At 40.6% G+C, this 10513-nt stretch overlaps 1 long non-coding RNA gene and 1 pseudogene across 1 annotated transcript in view; one reads left to right on the top strand and one right to left on the bottom strand.

Annotated features, from left to right (window-relative positions):
• The first annotated feature begins 3852 nt into the window (after positions 1 to 3852).
• Positions 3853 to 10513, top strand: part of LOC129532913 (uncharacterized) — a 65886-nt gene continuing 59225 nt past the window's right edge. Inside the window, exon 1 of the long non-coding RNA XR_008678846.1 lies at positions 3853 to 3925. This is a non-coding gene — a long non-coding RNA (uncharacterized lncRNA). The remainder of the gene's footprint in view (positions 3926 to 10513) is intronic.
• On the bottom strand, positions 9332 to 9544 carry LOC101126735 (large ribosomal subunit protein eL38-like; annotated as a pseudogene).

The following is a 10513-nucleotide window of genomic DNA, read 5'->3' as shown; positions in this document are numbered from 1 at the left end:
CATTCAAGGGCCTCTCGCATTGATTATTTAACAACTGACACCTCCCTGCTTCTCTCTTGTGTGCTTAGACCCGTGGAAAGGTCATTACCCCAGTGTTGCTTCTCTCTCTTTGTAATGCTCTTTCTGGGGATTTAGCTGAAATAAAACAATAACATTGAAGGCTGAGAGATGGAAAAGCTCTCTCTCGTTCCATCCAGGAGCAATAAATGTTCACAACATTGAACATTTTGTTCCTATAAACATTTGCTGATGGCCTACTACATGCCAGGTATAAAGTAAGTGTTGGGAGATGAAGATGAATAACTCATCATCCCTGCCTTTCAGGAGCACACAGCCTGGCAGGGGATACAAATAATTGTAAAGGCTCAGAGAAAGTATGCCTGATGTTTTCTAGGAGGGACTCACTTTTTATTCATGGGTACCAAGGTAAAGCTAAGACAGGAAGTAATGTATGAGCTAGGGTCTGGAAGGGTGATAAGTCAAGGGGGTGTGTTGAGGAGAAGCTTTGCTCCAGGCAACTAAACCAATTAAACAAAGTCTGGAGAACTAAGGGCTCTGGCATTCTCAGCAGTAGGACTGTACTGTCTGACTGAGCTAGAGCCAAGGGTGTAAGCCTTTGGGAGTGATTTCCCTGGTAACCATATCAATAGAGCCTGAAGAATAACCTTACCACCTGTGTCCAGGCCATAGGAGAACTGGCTAAACACTGGAGGTTCTGGGAGCAAAATTGCCCACATTGAACTTTTATTGGTGTTCATATTTGTATTAAGCACCTGCTCATATACCAGGAGGTTCAGTAAGTATGAGTAAACCTCACTTAATCCTTACAAGTATACTTTAAGTTGGGACTATGAGTATATACCCCAATCTATAGATGAGAATACAGGTTTAGCAATGTAAATAATTGTGTCAAAATAATGAACTGAGCCAGGTTCGAACTGAGGTGAATATGACCCTAATCTCATATTCTTCCAAATCTCATATTCCTAACCACCTTTTCCCTGCAAGAGAAATTGTGAGACATGATCTTCCATTCAGGACTGTGTATGTAATTTCTTTCAATTTTATAGCATAAATCATATTCTGAAGGCCACATGACTCTTGCTAATTAGGATCAGGTAATTTTGTCCAACATTGCACATGGGATTAATTATCCTGAGATGAAAAGAACTTCCACCCTCTACAACTGATTCAATACTGTTCCAAATGGTTGACCCAATCCCAGCTAAACCATTTGCTCTACTAGCCCCTCTAAGAATTATTCATTCCTCAGGATAGGCATTACATGTGGATGGCTCCTTTTTCAAAAAGATCAGCCCTTCATCTTCCCCAAATCATGGGCCCATCGGTTGTCTGGAAAATTATTCCAAACTCTACAACACTTTTTTTCTTTTTTTTTTTTATTAATTTTCTTTATTGTCTGTTTTCTTTTTTATATATATACTTTAACTTTTAGGGTACATGTGCACAACGTGCAGGTTTGTTACATATGTATACATGTGCCATGTTGGTATGCTGCACACAGTAACTCGTCATTCACATTAGGTATATCTCCTAATGCTATCCCTCCCCCCTCCCCCCAACCCACAACAGGCCCCAGAGTGTGATGTTCCCCTTCCTGTGTCCATGTGTTCTCATTGTTCAGTTCCCACCTATGAGTGAGAACATGCGGTGTTTGGTTTTTTGTCCTTGCGATAGTTTACTGAGAATGATGATTTCCAATTTCATCCATGTCCCTACAAAGGGCATGAACTCACCATTTTTTATGGCTGCATAGTATTCCATGGTGTATATGTGCCACATTTGCTTAATCCAGTCTATCATTGTTGGACATTTGGGTTGGTTCCAAGTCTTTCCTATTGTGAATAGGATACAAATAATTGTAAAGGCTCAGAGAAAGTATGCCTGATGTTTTCTAGGAGGGACTCACTTTTTATTCATGGGTACCAAGGTAAAGCTAAGACAGGAAGTAATGTATGAGCTAGGGTCTGGAAGGGTGAGAAGTCAAGGGGGTGTGCTGAGGAGAAGCTTTGCTCCAGGCAACTAAACCAATTAAACAAAGTCTGGAGAACTAAGGGCTCTGGCATTCTCAGCAGTAGGACTGTACTGTCTGACTGAGCTAGAGCCAAGGGTGTAAGCCTTTGGGAGTGATTTCCCTGGTAACCATATCAATAGAGCCTGAAGAATAACCTTACCACCTGTGTCCAGGCCATAGGAGAACTGGCTAAACACTGGAGGTTCTGGGAGCAAAATTGCCCACATTGAACTTTTATTGGTGTTCATATTTGTATTAACCCTATGCATGTGTGCATGTGTCTTTATAGCAGCATGATTTATAGTCCTTTGGGTATATACCCAGTAATGGGATGGCTGGGTCAAATGGTATTTCTAGTTCTAGATCTCTGAGGAATCGCCACACTGACTTCCACAATGGTTGAACTAGTTTACAGTCCCACCAACAGTGTAAAAGTGTTCCTATTTCTCCACATCCTCTCCAGCACCTATTGTTTCCTGACTTCTTAATGATCGCCGTTCTAACTGGTGTGAGATGGTATCTCATTGTGGTTTTGATTTGCATTTCTCTGATGGCCAGTGATAGTGAGCATTTTTTCATGTGTCTTTTGGCTGCATAAATGTCTTCTTTTGAGAAGTGTCTGTTCATATCCTTTTCCCACTTTTTGATGGGGTTGTTTGTTTTTTCTTGTAAATTTGTTGGCGTTCATTGTAGATTCTGGATATTAGCCCTTTGCCAGATGAGTAGATTGCAAAAATTTTCTCCCATTCTGTAGGCTGCCTATTCACTCTGATGATCGTTTCTTTTGCTGTGCAGAAGCTCTTTAGTTTAATTAGATCCCATTTGTCAATTTTGGCTTTTGCACAACACTTTTTTTCTAATGACTATAGGAACAGATTGAATATGAGAGCTAAGCAGATTTAAAATATAAGTATGTTTTTTACTAAAGCCCTTTGTATCAGTTAAGAATTGTGTTAAGCTCCAAGTAAAAGAGGTCCCCCAAAACATAGGTTTAAACAAATTAGGAAACTTATTTTTCTCAGGTAATGAAGAATGTGGACATGGGAGGTCCAGGGTGGGAACGGTAGCTCACAATTCATCAGGGACTTAGACTCCTTTTACATTTCTGTTCAGTCATCTTTAAAGGTTGTCTAGTGGCCTCAAGATGGCTACCAGAGTTCTAGCCATCCTGTTCAAGCTCCAGACAAGAAGAATGAGAAGAGCAGTGGACAAAACAGTATGCCATGGGAGTCAACCCCTTTTTAAGGAGCTTCTCTAGGAAGTTCCTCTCAACAACTTCCACTTCTATTTCACCAGCCAAAACTTGGCTACTTCTATCTGCAAAGGAAGTTGGGAAATTTAGAGGATTTTTCTTTGTTTCATTATTTTCACACATCAGATAGATATATGGCTACTCCTTCCCCAGACGGGGTTCTATTAGGTAGGGAGAAAGTGAGAGGATAGGCTGGCCTGGCTAGTTAAAATAAGGCTGCTTTCTGAGTCAGATTCAGAGGAACTGGGCTCTCAGAGGCACAGAAGCAGGCTCTGCCAGGCCTCAGGCTTCTACGTCAGGTAGGAGAATAACTTTGGTCCTGTGTCACATCTTCAGGGTTGGAGAAGGAGCATCTCTCTTTAAGGAACAAGAAGACTACATTTTTTAATTTCAGGGAATGATTGGGAACTTATTCCAGGTCAGCAGTGGGTCTGGGAAGGAGACCTGGACATTCTTCAAAGGAGATTTTGCCTTTTCCAGACTTCCCATTTCTATTCCTCTTGTATTCCTGTGCTCTAGTCCCTGCTGCAAATGAGAAACTTCACTTTTTTTTTTTTTTTTTACAGGTCAGGGTGTTTGGGGATGTTGGTACAGAAGAAGAACAGTTATGTCTGCCTCGAATTTACCAGACAGAGCAGGTAATCCAATTTTTAAAGGCAGATGTATCCTAACCATCATCAAAGCTTCATTCACCTTTGAATTTAAGGTTTTGCCCTCAAACCATGATTTTTGTTATCCTGCTAAGATCTTACATGGAGTTGTTAGTTTAATTAAATTCAGCTATTTCAAGATGGAATACTTGACTGAACATAGGAGAAAGCTGAGAACTACAAAGACAAAAATGAATCCTGCCCTATCATCTTATTTAGAAAAACTTTTTCTTATATTCATTCCTTCATTTCATTCAACTGTATTGATCAAGCAGCTCCATGTGCTAGGTTCAGGATACACCACAGGTCTTGAAACCTGGTACATACCCACGAGGAATGTGTTCCCGATTGCATGAGAAACAGTGAGGAGCCAATTATAGTCCAGAGTAGCAAGGGCGATGATGTCTATGCATAGTCTCAAAAAATGGAAAGATGGGGCTACTGCCATACAGCAGAAAATCAGTTTGGAAGAAAGGTCAGGGAAGGCTTGTTGGACATGGTGAAATCAGAGACCTAATTCATCAATTTTCAGGAGCATCGAGCCTGAACTTCAAAGTCAATCCTCTTTTAAACTAACAAAACCAAATCATGTGCTCATGCGCTTATCTGGAAAATAAAAACATCCGTAATATTAGTACTCAAAAGCTAAGATCACAGGTAAATTCAATTTCAAAGCAAAAATCAAAATGAACAATCAACACAGTGGACCATTTCCTCTTATTAGCAGATGAGGAAAGCTTAAAATTAATCGTGTCGCCTGGTGCAGCAAGCAGTCACTTCAAAGTTAAACGCTAGGTGGTGTTCTTAGCACGGTTTGCTATCTTTGACGTCTTCTCAGAAACAGTGAGGGTTCACTCCTTTCCAGGAAAAAGAAAGCAAAATGCTGAGTATCCCATCACAAAATTGATTTTATAAGAAGAAATAACACCTTTAATGGTATTCTTTTCTTACCATGAGCAATACATTTATCTTTTTTTAACAGTAAATATTTTCTTGTAGATAGGCACATTATTCCTTGCAAAAATGAGATGGAACCACTAGAGGGACAAACTCTCCCAGGACCTAGTCAGCCAAGCAGTTTTGTAAAGGCAGCAATAGCCTCTGGATACCGAAGCCAGGAGTTAGAGAACCGTATTCAAGTGTCCCCCAAGCAACCTGAACCCATTACTCAACTTCATAGTCTCCTTGGAGAAGTTCGCAATTTAGAAGAAGTTGATAGAAAATGTTTTACACCCAAATCACCAAAGCTGGGCCTTGTTACATGCCTGCCTCCTCCTCCACCAAGTAGAGAATGTTAGATTAGAAGATTAAGGGATACTATGCAAAGCATGTTAAGCTCCTTGAGTAAAAGGAATTAGGAGGATATCAGATGGTAGCAATAAGTTTCAAACGGAAGAGGGATACCTTACCTTGTAAAACCATTCTCCATAAAATAGGAAAAAATCAGATAGCACAAGGCAGAGAAGAAAAAAAAGAAGGAAATAATAACAACAGAAAATATTTTAGGCCAATAATCAACCTACAGAGGGGAAGAATATAGATCTCTTTTATCTAAAAGGAATGAATAGTTTTTTTAATGTTGAAACTAGAAACCAACTAATACAACACTAGGCAGAGAATACAAAAGTAGAAAATGATTTAGTCCTGAAAATATTTTAGGCAAATAGTTCATTGATATTTGGTTTCCAAACACTGGTCAAAGAACCAGTCCTGATCCATGACAAAGTTTTCACTGGTCTGTGATGAAAAGCAGAAAATAAGGACATCACAAAAAGTCTTTCAGAAAGCTAAATTTTTTTTTTTTAAGATGGAGTTTCACGCTTGTTGCTCAGGCTGGAGTATAATGATGCAATCTCGGCTCACTGCAACCTCCGCCTCCTGGGTTCAAGTGATTCTCCTGCCTCAGCCTCCCGAGTAGCTGGGATTACAGGCGCCCGCCACCATGCCCAGCTAATTTTTTTTTTTTTTTTTTTTTGTATTTTTAGTAGAGATGGAGTTTCACCATGTTGGCCAGGCTGGTCTCAAACTCCTGACCTCAGGTGATCCCCCCACCTCGGCCTCCCAAAGTGCTAGGATCACAGATGTGAGCCACCGCGCCCAGCCTAGAAATCTAAATTTGGTAGATTTAAAGAACTTACTTTTATTCTAAAATTAGATCTTTTCTGCCTTTTTATGGTACAAGATGTTTTCTAAAGTTAAAAAAAGAAAGAAAAAGCTTCTCCTAGGAAGTGGTCATCATAGAGGTGTTTATGTGTTATTTCATTCTGTTTTGTTATTAGTCCTTATTTTGCAAACTCTAATTTACCATCATTATGTATAGTTTTGAAATGTTACTGGTCTGAGAAATCCAAAAGTCTGAGAACTACTGCATCAACAACTAATTTAAGAGAGAACTAACTAGTCAGCAAGGTGTTATTCACTCATTTATTCAAGAGCCAATTACAGTCCAGAGTAGCAAGAGGGATGATGTCTAAATATTCATTGAATCCTTCGGTGGTCCTGGGCTGCATTGGGCCAGGGGTGATGAGCATTAGCAAGGCTGGCATTGGTCCTCCTCACAGAACATGCCATCTGGCAGGAATGTCTGGGGTGGTGAGCAGGTTGAGGCCCATTGTGATGTTAAGGATGATGGTATATTAAGCTTGTAATTGCACACGGGATAATTTTTTACAACGTATGTAGAATTTTGCACTATATCTTTTTTAATCCACCTTGGATGAACAGTGTGTTTCTTTCCTGTAAAAACTGAGTAAGTGAATGTCTGTTTCTATCAAGCTACTTTAAAAATATATATCCACATCTCACTATGATAGTTGCCAAGACTCTTGGTTCAAGGCCCTGGGCTGGCTGTCTACATACAATGTGCCACAAAAGGCATCTCTGTAAAGATGGAACCCCAAAGGTTGCAGAATGAATATCCCTTACCTATTCTGAAAAGGTACAGCAGTAAGGTCTAGGTGCGGACAAGGGAAGTTATTTCTCACCCTGCCAAGGAGAAGGAAGAGTCAGCTTAAGGGATCTATGGAGGCTCTTTTTTCCAAAGCATCCCTGTAGAGGCATCCCTGAGGGACAGCCAGCCAGCTGGTTATGTTGTTTTTCAATGTGACATTTCTGGACTCTTGGGATCCTTGGGTTATATTTGGAATTCATCCTGGCCACTGTCTGGGTCTCCCATCTTTAACAGTCACATCAGCAGGACAGTTTTAGATAGAAAAGATCAATAAAATCTGGCAGCACTTGCACTGGTTTCCATGGTGACATGCTGAGCACCTACTGGTCCTTAAAGACCAGCAATATGAATAGTTAAAATAAATTATTTCAGGGCCCTCTAGCCTAGAATATAGGGATCCAAGATAAGAAAATTTTTTAAAGCCTATTCTTCTGGAACATAATTGATAGCTATAGATACATATACAGGAAGGGACGTTAGAAAGAAATATCCAAGCATGATTTTGTTTATAGAAAAATAAAAACAAACAGAGATTGGCTATAAGTATTTTTATATCAGAGAATTGTTTCAGTGCATTACCTGGAGCCTTACTTGCTGAGGTCTTCAGGTCCTTTAGGGAAGTGTTTCAGAACATGTACAATCTTATCATCTCTTTTATCAGGACTTGAGTTCTCATAACTATATACCTCTGTGCCTTACTTTACATTTATATTCACTTTAAGTTACTGTTTCTACAATAAACCCTCCACCCCCAATACACTGAGGCACGTTTGGCCCCTTTGAGCCAGTGTGGGCTGCCAGCACTGTGAATAGGGAACGTCCTCCCTGCCTCACAACGTCTGCACACTTGATTCAGAGATGTCTTTCCTGTATCCCTCACCAACCTCTGACAGAACCCCATGGATCAGCTTTACAGGTCTCTATTTCCAAATCTGCAGGGGTCTCTCTCTTTCTAACATCTGACTAGTTAAATAGGATTCCCAGATTTAGCCCGTCTATCTCTGTCCACCTGATCTTAACACTTCCCTTCTGGTTGGAATTTTCCATGGATGGATCCACCTTGAATTCCCCTCTTTCAATTACTCCTTCAAAAAGCAATTCCTAGAGGCCATCCTTGTAGAGCAAGATGGTGGACCACCCTCTTTGGAGACCACCCTTAAGATAGCCTCACCAGACACCAACTGGCCCCATGGGATTTCTTCCTGCCTTCTTCTTCCCTCCCTTCCTTTGTAAATTCAATGTTAGATTTCAAATCAAAATCCTTAGCTCATCATTCACTATTCTCACTGATCCATGCAAGGCTCAGTATGCATGTATTTATAGATTTCTTATATAACAAAGATTGATGTCTTGTATGAAAGTACTTTCAATGTACACAAATTGTGTGGCATCATTCACTTCATTCTATTCCTCACTTTTTCACTCAGGAGTCTCTTCATGTTGCTGCACATATATCAAGTCTGTTGTTTAACTGCTTAATAATACTCCCTAGTGCACATCCAGTACAAGCGCTTCTCCAGTCACCCAGTAAGAAACCACAGATTGCTGACACCTCCCTGTAAAACAATGAACATCTTCATATATGCCCCACTATAGACCTGTGTGAGACTTTCTCTGGGATGAGAACCCAGACATCCCACTCACTACAATCTTCTGGATTCCCCATCTGGATTGCTGGGTCAGAGGATATGCATATTCTTAATTTGACCAAATAGGACCAGAGGCTCTCCAGTGTGGCTCCAACAGTCCACATCCCCAACAGCACTGCATGAGTATCTTTACATCCCCCATCCCCATCTCCCTGCAACATTTGGCTGGAGTTCCAACTTTGTAAGTTGTGCTAATCTGATAGATTTGAAGTTACTATCGTTTACACTTTCATCTCTTACAAACCCCAAACGAGTCTGAGCATCTTGTCATAAGTTAGATATCATTTAAAAATTATCATTTTAGTTTCTTTTTCTCATGAATCACGTTTTTTTCCTTTTACTAGATTTCTACTGGAATTCCCAAACTCCTCATCAGTTCTCTGTTACTTTTATCCATGACTATTTTCATAAAAACAGAAAAGCTTATTTTTATGTAATTAAATCCATCAATTTTAGCCTCAGGTTAGTGCTTTGGGGGTTTTCTATCTTAGATGGAATTCTACAATCTTTCCAGCAAATATAATGTTTATTGTAGGTATTTGTCACGTGACCTTTATAAATTAGAACATTCTCTTTCAGACCTGATTTTCTAAGAGTTTTAATTTTTAATCATGAGGTTATTAAATTTTATCCAATGCTTTTTCTGGTTCTATTACGATCATCCTATAGTTTTTCTCCTTTAGTGTATTCATGTGGTGAGTTACATTGGCTCATTTTCTGATGTTGAATCATCCTTGCTTTCTTGTTTTAAAGGATTTTTAATATTTTAATACAGTTTAGATCAGTGTGTCTGGTTCATTTCAGCTCCTTCACTGCCAAACCAGGGGGGAGGGACTAGTTCAGTTTCTCTGCGTTCTCTTTGTCAGTGATGATCAGGGTATAAAGGAATCTGCTGCTTGGAACTTTAAACTTCATATTGTCCTTATTTTTCTTGATCTTGACAGATTTGGCATCCTTTCACCAGGCTGTAAGCAGAAAACCCTTGATTTCCTCAATTTTCTGAGGCATGGCGATAAGGTGCACCTGGCGCAGACTCATCCTTGCTTTTATGGAGATAAAACTGTCCTAATTTTGTGTTATCTCTAAGATAATAATATCTTACTTTATAACAAAAATTATTGTTAGGGGCAGAGCAAGATGGTGGAATAGAATCCTACACCTTTCATCCCTTTTACTGGAACACCAAATTTTAATAACTACCTGCCCATGGAAAAGCACCATCCCAAGAACCAAAAATTAGGTGAGGAATCATAATACCTGCTTTTAACTTCGTATCACTGAAAGAGGCATTGAGGAGTGCAGGAGAGACAGTCTTGAATCATGGATACCACACCTCCTCCATCTGCTGTCAGCAGAGAGAGGTGCAGAGAGAGGGAGAATCTGTGCACTTTGGGGAGGGAAAATGCAGCAACTTGGGGATTTTACATTGAACTGGGTGCTGCCCCGTCACAGTGGAAAATAAAGCCTTGCTGGTCTAACCATCACCTGCACACCAGAGGGAGCATTTGGAATAGCCCTAGCCAGAGGGAATCGCTCATCCCAGCGGTAAGAACTTGAGTTTTTCAGCAAGCCTCGCTACTGCAGGCTGAAGTGCTCTGAGGGCCTAGGTAAACTTGAAAGGCAGTCTAGGACACAAGGACTGCAGTTCCTAGGCAACTCCTAGTGCAAGGCTGGGCTGAGAGTCAGCGAATTAGGGTGGTACCTAGTGAGAACTAGGTGACCTAGGGAGACACCAGTGGGCGCAGCTAAGGAAGTGCTTGTGCTACTCCTCCCCACAACTCCAGGCAGTGCAGCTCGAAGCAATGAAAGTGACTCCTTCCTTCTGCTTGAGGAGGGCAGAGTGAAGAATAAAGAGGACTTTGTCTTGCATTTTGGATACCAGCTCAGTCACGGTAGGATAGTGTACCAGGTAGAGTCATGAAGCCCCTATTCCAGACCCTAGCTCCCAAACCACATTTCAAGACACACCTTGGGCCA

This window comes from Gorilla gorilla, chromosome 3 (assembly GCF_029281585.2).
Source record: "Gorilla gorilla gorilla isolate KB3781 chromosome 3, NHGRI_mGorGor1-v2.1_pri, whole genome shotgun sequence".
Taxonomy (NCBI): Eukaryota; Metazoa; Chordata; class Mammalia; order Primates; family Hominidae; genus Gorilla; species Gorilla gorilla.
The sequence above is the reverse complement of the archived record's forward strand: the minus strand, read 5'-3'. Positions and strand labels throughout refer to the sequence as shown.